This window comes from Protopterus annectens, chromosome 6.part0, assembly GCF_019279795.1.
Source record: "Protopterus annectens isolate FY-2018-M chromosome 6.part0, PAN1.0, whole genome shotgun sequence".
Taxonomy (NCBI): domain Eukaryota; kingdom Metazoa; phylum Chordata; order Ceratodontiformes; family Protopteridae; genus Protopterus; species Protopterus annectens.
The window spans coordinates 1,663,908,197-1,663,920,759 of record NC_056737.1 but is presented as its reverse complement, the minus strand read 5'-3'; the positions used below and the strand labels follow the sequence as shown (position 1 = coordinate 1,663,920,759).

General features: G+C 39.5%; 1 protein-coding gene across 2 annotated transcripts in view; it reads left to right on the top strand.

Moving 5' to 3' along the window:
* Positions 1–12,563, top strand: part of LPGAT1 (lysophosphatidylglycerol acyltransferase 1) — a 1,227,529-nt gene that overhangs the window by 745,787 nt on the left and 469,179 nt on the right. The gene's annotated exons all lie outside the window — the stretch shown is intronic.

Below are 12,563 nucleotides of genomic sequence, written 5' to 3'. Positions count from 1 at the left end.
TCTAACCACCGAATCCCAAAATGCAATACCCAGGACCCACCTCCTATCTACTCTGCTTTATGCATCCCCAACTCTAACTAATTTTTACAAAACTGAACTTGATAAACTTTCCATCCGTTACAACAAAATCGCTAGATTTGCTACCAATTCCAAATCACAATCCCACTACTGCCTTTCCCTACAAACCTTGCACTGGCTTGAATTTCCAAACTTGTTATGGTACCATCAACTCAGCCTAGCTCATCTAATTCTGTACTATCCCAAGAAAACCCCTGACCTGACTAGCATGCTGAACTTCTACAATTCAAATAGACAACTTCGGTCCTCCAAGAAAGCCTTAATCAAAACCATCACATGCAAAAACAACTCCGGGGAATCAGTAGTTGCCCATGAAATAGCAAAAATATGTAACAACCTTCACCCTGACTTCAGACTACAAAACTCCACACCCTCCTTCAAAAGCCTACTTAAAACATACCTCTTCAACAACCGTCTATGTAACTGTAATTGACCCCCCTGAAGCCTCGTCCACTCACTGTTTCTACACCTCATCTGTCCTGGACAGCACAAACACCACCATCTAACTATATCTATCCATGTGTGAGCAATGACCTGTGTGTGTGTGTGTGTGTGTGTGTGTGTGTGTGTGTGTGTGTGTGTGTGTGTGTGTGTATGTGTATATATATATATATATATATATATATATATATATATGTGTGTGTGTGTGTGTGTATATATATATATATATATATGTGTGTGTGTGTGTGTATATATATATATATATATATATATATATATATATATATATATGCTCTTACATGTATATTTGCTTGACTGTATATATGGAAACTTAAACATTTATGTACTCTTATTCATTTGTGAAATATCTTGCAGTGCTCTGCCAGGTGCTTATCTACTCTCATTGTATGTTTTGTACACTTGTAGTTTCAACCAAAAGGGGGAATATCCTCTTATTGTATACTAACGGCTGTAAAGTCTGCAGTCTGTATGCTACTACTGTGTAATGTCTCTTTTGTAATTTTTTCTTTTCTCTGTAAACATATGGAGTTTTTCCTCCCCCAGACTCCGCTGAAAGTGGACACTTGTCCAGTCGGACTATCCTGGCAAACAAATGTTAAATAAATAAATAAAATAAATACTGTACCATGCTTTGGCAAGTGGCAGTGCTTGCAGTGGCAGACATATGTGTGGAGCACTTGTTCTTTCTGTAGAAATGTTTTACTTGATCTAGAAATGTATAGATTGTTTGGGTCATATTGAAGTTTGGAAAGGTGCTGTTTGTCATTCTATGTTTAATATGTTGACCTGAGCTAATGTTGGCTGTCATGTTAGTAAGTAATGCCTGTCAGCCAGAATCAAGTGCAAGCCTAACACAGGGACAATAATGAATTTGATAAATATGTCAAACTCAATAAACTAGGCATAAATCCCTACGTCACAAGATGGGTTGCCAACTGGCTCACTGACAGAACCCACACTGTAAAAGTTGCAGACTCCATATCTGACCTCAAACCAGTGACAAGTGGAGTATCACAGGGTTCCATCATGGGACCGCTCCTGTTTGGTATCTACTTCTCTGAAGTACAGGCTAACACAGAAGCCCTCTGGCTAACAAAGTTCGCAGATGACTGCAAACTAGGAGCCATAGTCAAGTCCCCAAATGATGTGAACATCCTACAGAAGGGCCTATCTGAGACAGATGCCTCAAGCTCAATGCCAAAAAGTGCAGTGTCATCCCCTTTCGTAAAAACTCTGTACCCATGAACTACCACATAGGCAGCAATCTACTTAACACTGAATGCGTGATAAGAGATCTTGGGACTCAGGTGGACAGTAGTCTCTCCTTTGATAGTCACATCGCCACAGTAGTCAGGAAGTCCTTCTACGTGGCACACCTCATCATAAAAGGGTTCTCATCCAGGAAAAAAAGAGGTCATCGTTACCCTCTACTCATCACTCATTAGACCCATTATAGAGTACAACGCCCCTTTTGGAATGTACCTCACAAGACATCTGCAGCATCTGGAAAGGCCACAGAAGTACCTCACAAAGAGGATTACTGGACTCAAACAAATGCCCTACAATGACCACCTTAAAAAACTCCAGCTTTACTCCGTAGCATATCGCCTACTCAGAGGTGATCTGTGCCTAACATATAAAGCTATGTCAAACCCAGAGCTGTTGGACATGCTACACCCAAAGAAATCCCAATCCCTCTGAGCTATACGCTCTAGGGACCTAAACCTTGTCACCACAATAAACAGGACATGGTGGAGGGATAGATTCCTATCCCAGAGACTTCCCATACTCTGGAACAGGCTACCCATCTATGTCAAGCAAAGTTCTTCATTAGCACTCTTCAAGAAAAATCTTGATGAGTGGATGGGAAATAGGAAATGCACCCCGTGGATCACTTTTGTGTCTCTGCTCGTCAGTGGCACAGGAAAATAACTTTCTTGAGTGGTGTAAGCCAGGGAACCTTGTTGGCTAGGCTTGCGTAGGCCCTTGGGCCGATAGCCTAGTACCTACCTATGAACCTATCTGTGCTGTTGGATGGGTATACTGAAGGTTTTTTAACCTGGAAAGTTAATGGCCTTACAAGTCCATTTAACATAACTGTGTGTGTGTGTGTGTGTGTGTGTGTGTGTGTGTGTGTGTGTGTATATAGATATATGGAAGAGCAGAGTACAGTTAGTCATTCTACAGAAACCATGTTTAGATGGACTGGAACATAAGCTGATTAAAAAGGTTTTCAAGAAAGGTACTCAGCAGAATACCAAGAAACTGGAAAAAGAAGAGTAATAATATTGATCAAAAAAGAAGCGTATGTAAAGATAGAGGAGGAGAATAAAGCAAGGTGATAAACAAGGAAGATCTGTTTTAGCTATAATCTACTAAGTGGGAAGGAGGTTCACATTTACTTGTGTTTATGTACCACAGAAAACCTAACAAGACTGAGAAGGGTTTTAAGGAAATACTAAGCTTTCAGCGTGGACCTTTATTGTGGAGTGTGACTGGAGCATGACATGTAGTAGAAAGGTTGCATTAGGTTGGCTTAAGAAAGAACTAAAGGAGTGGAAATTCATAAAAACTTATATGAGAATGTTTGTTTGGCATGGAAGACAATTTAGAAGCTATGGGACAAAGAAAATAGTGCAGCTTTATGCTCTGCGGTACAGCAATTGGGCTACATTAGATAGGAATTTTATAAACAGCGGCTAAAGTTGTAGCTTATCCTATTTCTATCCTAATAAATAGAACAATAACAGAAGGTATCATCCCATCCATATGGAAAGTCTCCCATAAAATCCCCCTACACAAAGGTGGCAACTCAACAGAACTTTCTAACTTTCGTCCAATTGCCCTACTCTCTCCCATAGCTAAAATCATGGAAAAATGCATTCACCATCAACTGCTAGACCACCTTCTCCAAAACAGACTATTAGCTAGCTCTCAGCATGGCTTTAGACCCTTCCATAGCACCACTACTGCCCTCCTATCATTTTCTGACTACATTAACAAAAACCTTAACACCCTCTCCTCTGCAACCTTTATTGATTTATTGATCTCTCAAAAACATTCAACATGGTTAACCATGACCTACTGTTGAATATTCTTAAGTCCCTCTCACTTGATACTCAGGCACTTCAATGGTTCAAGTCCTACTTAGATAACAGGCAACAAGCAGTGCTTTGGGACAACAGTCTATCCACCCATCTTCCTGTCACCCTTGGTGTACCCCAAGGTTCTATTCTAGGCCCTCTTCTATGCTCCATCTTTATAAATTATCTAACTATAAGTATCCCCCAAGCTACATGCATACAATATGCAGATGACTCCACATTAATATGCTCAGCTACAGGTCCATCTGAACTGCAGTCCCTCACCCAAAATGTCTTTGAACTAGTAGAAGAATGGTTTTTACAGCGTTGTCTTCTTCTTAACCCCAAAAAGACTAAACTATTGCTATTTACTCCTACACAAAAGTCCACCCCAATCAACCTCATTATTAAATCTAATAATGGTGCAATCATATCTCACTGCCACCAAACTCTTAGGAATAACTATTGACCACAACCTTAACTATAATACTCATATCAATACTACAGTAAAATCAGTTAACCATAAACTAGGCTCCCTCTATAGAATTAAACCCTTCCTTAATCCCATAGCTAGAAATACTATTGCCCATACCCACCTTATCTCAACTCTCTTCTCTGTCTCTCCTATATACACGAATCTATCTAAAAGCAACCTCAACAAACTGGCAATCTCCTACAGTAACATTGCCAGATTTGCTACCAGTTCCCCTTTCAGAACCCACCACTGCCAAAATCTGAAGCAATTTGGTTGGCTTGAACTGCGTAATGAAATTCTATTCCACCAACTGATTATTGCCCATAAAACCCTTCATCATCCATGTAGTACACCAATTCTCATGAGTCTAATCAGCCCATATAAAAATCTCACAAACCTACGCTCAGCAAATAAACTACTGGTATCTAGACAAAAACCCAGCAATAAAGCAGGAGATTCCCTTTTCTTTAACACTGTGGGAAAAAGTTGGAACCTTCTTCCTGCTGAACTCACATCTCTTTCTTCAACTGCACTATTCAAAAAGAAACTCAAATTATACCTTACAACCTACTGGCTATGTCCTTGTACTAACCCTGACTAAGATTTCTCTTCCTGTTATCCTAGGTTATAGCACCAATCTCACTGTATAGCCACTTTAAGACCACTACCTTCTAAGTTAGACTTATTATACCCTTGAAAGACTTTATTTCACTGCCTTATTAGCTAAGTCACTGCCCTTAACTAATTCTCCCAGTCTTGTTTATATCTATTCTATTTTCCTGTGCCATATTTATAACTTTCTTTTGTGACTCTCTCACATCCTTCTCAATACTCTTTTTTTTTTCTTCTACTATTGTTAGTTCAACTACAAAAAAAAAGGATTTTCTATTATTTTTTTTTTGCTATTTTCTATCATGAATGCTAAGTTACCATGTAACACCTTTTTGTGTCTGACAAGTGAACTGTAACTGAAGTTGTAATGTTTTGTTTGTTCTTGTTTTTTATGTGGAGCTTTTCTCCCCGGGCCTCTACTGAAAATGGACATATATCCAGTTAGACTAGCCTGGTTAACAAATGTAAAATAAATAAATAAATAAAAATTTCAAGAGCACATATATATTAGAAAACTTGGAGACTTGTCCAATAACTGTATCATCCAATAAATGTATCAGACCATGTCCCTGTAGTAATTGGCCAGAAGAAACAGAAGTTTAAATTAAAGGAAAGGGACTGGCATTTCCCACATACTTAATAAGGAAAACCTTCTGAGATTGGGAGAGAGTATAAAAGATCCATTGCAGATAATAGAAGTTAAGTGGAGTATGCAAATGGATGAAGTCCGGCTTTAAGAGAATAACAGAAATGAAGTCTGGGGAGTACAGAAAAAGAGCAACAAACTATTTGAAGGACAGTACAAATTAGTTGTACTGTGCAAGCAATCTATAAAGTCTTGAATGCATAGATCTGGACAATCCCATAAATTAAACATGTCATTCAGGTATCTCACATACATCTTGCTGTTTTTAGAGTATTCTGAATTGAGAACTTTTGCCAGTGCCAGCCATATAAAACCATATTTGCATAAATCTCGGTGCAAACTGCACCAGTTGCCATACCTTTAGTTTGCTTGAATGCTTTTAAAAAAAATGAAATTATTGTCCAACACAATAAAAATGAGATCCGTGGTCAAATTAATATCATACCCATTTAGGAAGTCACATGTTACAAGACTTTTCTGGAAAAATATAGTGCCTTCTTCCATAGGTATTCAGGTAAGGAGGTCTGTCACATCACTTATTAGAAACCCTTAATCATTATGCCACAAATTTGGTTTCAACCCATCTAGGAATAAGATTAATAAGAATTAAGACCAATCTCAACTGCTTATCTAGGTATATTGAAACAGGCTCAGTCAGCCAGCCACTGCATGTCTAAAAGTGGGTCGAGTGGGAGTCTTATGTATGTTGGGGAGGGTGTCAGGGGCTCATTTACTCTAAAAAAAAAAAAAAAAAAAAAATTCATAAAGGTCCTAGTAATCAACCCCATACATAAGCACTCACGCAGACAATTATCAATAAGTTGTTTAATATCCTTTACCACATTCAAGTTTACAGCTTCATAGACATTCAGATCAGACAACATATTTTGGACCCCCTTATAATAATATCTTGAATGTAACACCACAACCAGTCCATCTTTGTCAGAAGGACTATTGACAATTCCTACATTATTAGGTAGATCATGCAAAGCTTGTTCAAATCTAGTTAGGTTACTGCTCTTATAACTATTCCTGTGCTGAAAGAGTTCATATACTTTTGCCTCACAAGCCAACAAAAATACTTCTACAGCAGGAGGTAAAGTTGGTATGTAAACACTAGGTTTTCTAAAACATATTGTATCAGTACAATCATCACTATTGCCAAACATCATTTTCAGAATAAGATTGCATGCAAACAAATGATGTTCAATAAGTCTGTAATATCCGCTCTAACCGATGGAATGAAAGTCAAATCTTTTGTCAAAAAGGATTATTCAGCATCCGTTTGGCTGTGGCTTGAAATGTTCCAGATTAAACCTCTTGTTCGAGCTCCCACATTTTCTTTATTGTTCTCACGTGGCTGAACAGCGGCGGCTCCTTCCTTTTCTGCCCTCCCCATTGTATTTCTTGTTCGAATGATTTACTCCTCACATTGCGATAGGGAAGAGGCAGTCCTGGAAAAACCTTGTCTCCCTGCGACAGAAGGATTTTCCGTCTAACCACGGGTCCAGTTTCCACTGGAGCCAAGGAAGAAGTCACAGTAACTAATGGTGGACATTCAACCAACGGTGTAGAATATTTCGACTTGTGTGGTTTAGGGGAAGTCACATTTCCTGTTTCACCCTGATTGATCACACCATTCACTAAGGGATGCTGATTGATCAATGCTGCGGATTCTGTGTTCCAATTTGCTGCTTCCTTCTCCTGGCATTAATGGTGCAACATTGCGTATTCCGCATTCCGATTTGCTGCTTCCTTCTCCTGGCGTTGTCATGTCTTGGGCCAAGTGAAGACTTGTTGATTGGAAAAATCATGTACATCCCTAGCTAACTTTTTCCACTTCTGCACAAAAGTCTCTTCTCATAGCCCACAACCTTCTCAATCAAGTCATTCAAGAAGAGGTCAGCTGGTTCTTCCCCCATAAGATGCACTAAGTCGATCTGTTGTTGGGCAATTTTCGGATGTAATTCAAGCTCCATAGGCTGAAAACAGTCTACTAACAGCTTCAAATACACCCGACCTGTTTCTAAGTTTATTTTCTGCCATTGGGCCATTAACATGGGATACACATCACCATACATAGGCATGTTTAACACCCTTAAGCCTCTGGATACAACATTTAGGTTCAAACACGCCTCAAGGTGAAAACGTGGACATTGAAGCCTTTTGTATTTATTATAAGTCATTCTGCAAGTTGCGTTTCAAGTCACAAACCTTATATTCGGCAGTCTCTGATAAATCCTGTTCATTGGCAACTCACCCAAAAGCAAGGGATTTTATTGAACAGCCATAAACTTGCATAATATATGATTCCTGACACCAGTCTGGGAATGGCTGACCTCACCTTCTCCATTCACCATAAAGCCTTCTTACCATACTCACTGTAGCAGAAAACAAACAACCAGTCCCTAAACAGCAAGTAAGCCACAAAAAACCCCAAAAAAGCAGCAACACAACACAAGATATGGATATCTGTGGCAGTGGGGCACATATACAGCTTAGAGCGCAATGCTGTTATCTTATCCTACACACAGGATTTGGTTATGGTGAGGGATGTGATTAGCAGTAACTGGCATATTCTTCATATTGATGATTGAATGAGTGGGTTACTCGGTAGACGACCCAGATTTATTTATAAGAACAGAAGAACATTGAAGCAATGGTTATGTTATCCCAGGTTCCACAGTATCCTTAATGAGTCTCCGTTGGGCACCCATAGATGTGGGGCCTGTGCCTTTTGTGAGTTTTTTATGAGTCTGGATATTTCAAGTACCCTGAGTCTGGCCAGTTATTGCAACTCGAGGCAGCTGCTGATTGCAATTCCCCAAAATGTTGTATATGCAGCCCACGGTAGGCTCTGTTTTAAATTTTATATGGGCAAAACCAACCAGCGTCTCAGGGAGAGGGTGAGGGACCACATGTATTGCACCAGAAAGGCTACGAGTATAGTGCCTTAGCCAAGCACACAATGCAGGCTGGGAATGAGCATACATTCTCATTCCAAGTTTTACATGTAGTTGTTGACCATGTAAGGAAGGGAGGGTGATCTTATTAACAGGACCGAGAATGGGGAATTACAATGGATCATGAGGCTTGGGTCACACAGAGGACTTGGGTTAAATGATCATGTCCCCTTAAAACCTGTGTTGAAATCAAGGAGGTTAAAGTGAAGTAATTGTTTGTATGTATTTGTTTTTAGTAGTACTTCTTTAAATATAGGGAGGGCTGCTTTTGCTTTCAGTCATTTTTAGAGGGATTTTCTTTCCAACCTGATAGGATAATTAATTTTATTGGAGTGTATAACTGTAAATTCTTTGTTGTAATCTGGTGTCTGAAGAAGTGGTGTGAATCACTGCGAACGTGCTTGCCTTTTAATAAACCAGGACTTGATTTTATCCATTGTGTGCTACCTTTCTTCCACAGATATCCATCTTGTATTCTAAATAATATACCGCTTCCTAGATTTTACTCAGGTATGCACTAGCAAACAGTGGAAGATGGGATGCATTCTCCCTTCTATGGGATATGGACCTTCTTTGTGACTTTCCTGTAGAGTTCTTGATTTAGAAGATGTTAAGGTAAAATTGCACAAGTCATGCTTCATTATCATATCTTTACATTGACAAATACCTGGAGTATCCCGCACTGATGCTGCAGATAATCAAATTACCATGGAGGTTGCTAAGACATGATGCTATATTGTTCCAGCAAGAGCAAATTAAAAAAGCTTTCACACAAACCTGAAGTTACTTAATACAACTGCTGTTGTATTTCCCCCTAGCTAGTATGGCATACTTGCCTAGAAGAGTTTTGCAGCTGATAAAGGAGACCAGGAACATTCCACTAGGAAATTGCAGTTCATCGAGTGGTGCAAGTTCTCATTGTCAGCAGTGAATAAGGGCATGCATGCAAACTCTTCCGATCTGTTCTGGACTTTTTCTGTTTATTGCTAAGGCCAGACTTGTCATTGTCCATAAAGATTCATACAGTGGCTGTATCATTATGTTTACTGTGGTTGAACCGATTCGTTTTCTAGTTGTAGATGACACTATTCTTGCAGGAGTTTTACATTTATTTCCACCCAGATGAAGCATCAGACAAATGTTCATATGAGTTTCACTCCAGAATAATTGATTTTACATCATTTTTAACCTATTCATTCTGCTTACATTGTGCTTATCTAAAGAAACCTCATTCCTAGTATCACTTAATCCTTCTAGAAAGACTGAGTTGTTGTCCTTAATATGTATTTATCCTTACCTGGTATTCAATAAAGATCCTGATGGAAACTACCTCTCTCTTTTTTATCAGGCATATCGGGAAGGATCCCGGACCAGTCCATTCAACTCCCTGCTTTCTTCTCATAACAGAAAGTTATAAAAGGGAAAGGATACCATATGCTTTTGATCTGTATGGGCAGCAGAAATTATCTTGAGAAAACTGCCTGTTTCAGGAAATTTAATTAATTTTGTCCATCTGTAACCAAGGCTGCTCAAGATGAACTTCAGGCAAACAAGCAGTGTCCATATAGTTACGGAATTGTATTTCTTTGCAGTTTGAGAAGGCTGTCAAAACTGTACAAGTGGAGCAGTTGTGTCACAAGATTATTTCAAGGATATGTCTATGTAAGTCATGTGAGGCTGCCACTCTGCAAAATGTGTCCACTTTTCTTGAGCAGTACAAATGTGTCATTACCATTCTGGGAACAAGAGAGGTTTCTGTAGAGCTGTCTTGAATAGGTTTTGAAGTAAAATGGTGTAGTTCTGCGAGTGCTCACTTTTAAAGGTAAAGCTTCAAAAGAGTAGAATTGAAGGTCACCTCCCACCAACCCCCTCTGCACTATCAGTATTTGTTATTGTACATAATTATGTGATGGTGTCACTTGTGACGTTTGATACTAGTTTTGTGCAGTACATAAATATAAACTTACATATGTTTTATTCTTTTGCTCGCACACCATATTGAAATTTCATTGAGGAGAGTTATTTCAATCAGTTTTAGTAGATGGCAAGTTCCTCATTGAATGAAATGAACTTGGCTCAAGCAAATGAAGGTTTTGAATTGGCTGATGGGAGGCTGATATTACTGTCCTGCAGCTAGTGATGCGTTTGTACTTAAGCCCAGCTATAGGTACCACTGGAAAATGTCACATCAATGAGGGGGTACTAAGTTAGGTAAAACCTTTGACTGATTGATTTATTTAGTCTTCTGTCCATCCATCCATCCATCTGTTGACCAGATTAGTCTCATTAGGCTAGTAGCCATTTTTTTAGGGGCGATCCAGGGTGATATTTATACTATTAGGGGAAACTTGACCAAGGCAATGAGGAACCTCCCTTACCCTTTTTTGATTGGTGCAGTGGGATCTTTTACATCCACCGGAGCTACCACCATCTCAGGCAGATGTTTAATGTCTCATCCGAAGTATGACACACTCAGGAGTGCAACACCATGGTAAGTGTGCCTCCTGTTGACGCACTGACACTTATTAAATACAGACCGACTTCTCTTTCTCAATCTACTTTTAAGATGAATATTCATTCAACACTACTTTTATTAAATGGAGGGAAGAGCTACTGAAAATGTCTAATTACATTTACTTTAAGATCATTCTGCCTCATGTACTTGGATGTTCTCTTAAAGTTCCTTAAGAAACTTAGATCCTGTTCTTCATGAATTTGTAGACTTTTACTAAGCCAGTCACCCAGAGGGCCTTTCTAAGCCTAGCCAAGTTTTCCTGAAAGAATAATGGTGTCCTGTATCCAAATAGGACATTGAGGGCCAGGATTTATAATCTGGCTCTGTCCATAAAGGATATGGGTGCCAGGCCTGGTGTAAATGTTCTATTCCCCATCCACTTGTTTAGGTTGTACTTAAACTGGGTAAATGACAAACTCAGCTTCACATGGATGAAAAGCCTGTTGCATAGGAGGGGCAGTCTCTGGAACATATATATGTCTCTCCAGCATGTTCTGTTTGTCACAGACAAAATTCAGGTCCCTAGACCTTGTATTTCTGGTACTCTCTGACTTATGAATATGTAGGAGATTCATAAGTACAAGGTTTGTGGGTGCCTCGTAAGCCAGGCATAGATCACCCCTCAGCAATCAATAGGAGACTGAGTAGAGGGAAAGGGCTTTAAAGCGCTCTGTGTAAGGCAAGTTTCTTGCGCCTTATTTCCTTTATGTAAGGAACTTTTGAACTCACTCCAGTTGATACATTATGCGTAGTCAGGTACATGCTGAAGGGAGCATTGTATTCTGACTGACCTTACTTATAAGTTGTGCAGCATAAAAGGATTTCCTCACCACTGTGGCCACATGGTGGTTGAGGGCAAGGCTACTGTCTACATGCATACCTAGATTAGCCAGGATGGTTGACTTCCCAAAGCGTACAATTATGCATTTCTTAGCATTGAGTTTAAGACCATGTCTTTGGCACCATTTTTTAGTCAAAGATGGACCTTCAAAAAGAGTGCTGGTGTCTGCAGGGGAATCGATGATGGCCCCCAGCTTGCAGTCATCTACCTTCTTTTTACTGTGTACTGCACTATGTTCACAAGTAGATGAAAAAGGAGCCTGGATGTGTAATTGTATTTGGAGGTCTATGGAATGCTGCCTCCAGTGCACTTTTCAGATGTGCATCATATTGATCACTGCTGCAGTAGCCGCTCCCGCCTCCTTTCCATCCCTCTTGTTTTCTGTTGTGCTCTTTATGCCAGTGTGCAGACATTTATTATTTTGCTGTTCCTAGCTTATCTTTTCAGGGATCAGCCTCCCTCTCTCTTTTGGCAGGAAAAATGTAAACAGCTTTGAGCCCAAACTTGTCTTTTAGTCAGCTCAGCTCGAGCTGCCTGACAGTTTGGGTGCGTGGAAAGTGGCCGGCTATTATAGCCTTGGCAGGGTATAACCCATATAGCTAAGGCTACTGCAGCAGTAATCATTTGAACGTCTACTGTTAAGGTAAGTTTACTTGCACAACTATATTTTTCTAATGCTCAGCTCATTGCTGATTAAATTCAGCTGCAGGAGTACGATCTCTTGGTTGAGAGTTTCCTAAGTTTTGCAACATTCTGCAAGAATGAAACTTATAAGTGATCAAAAAAGGCAATTAAGCAATTTTTGCTAAAATGGGTTTTTGCCTCTGTGCTTAGCCTAACATGACTAGTTAAAAAATATTGCTAGATTAATGCCATGTCTTCAGAAAA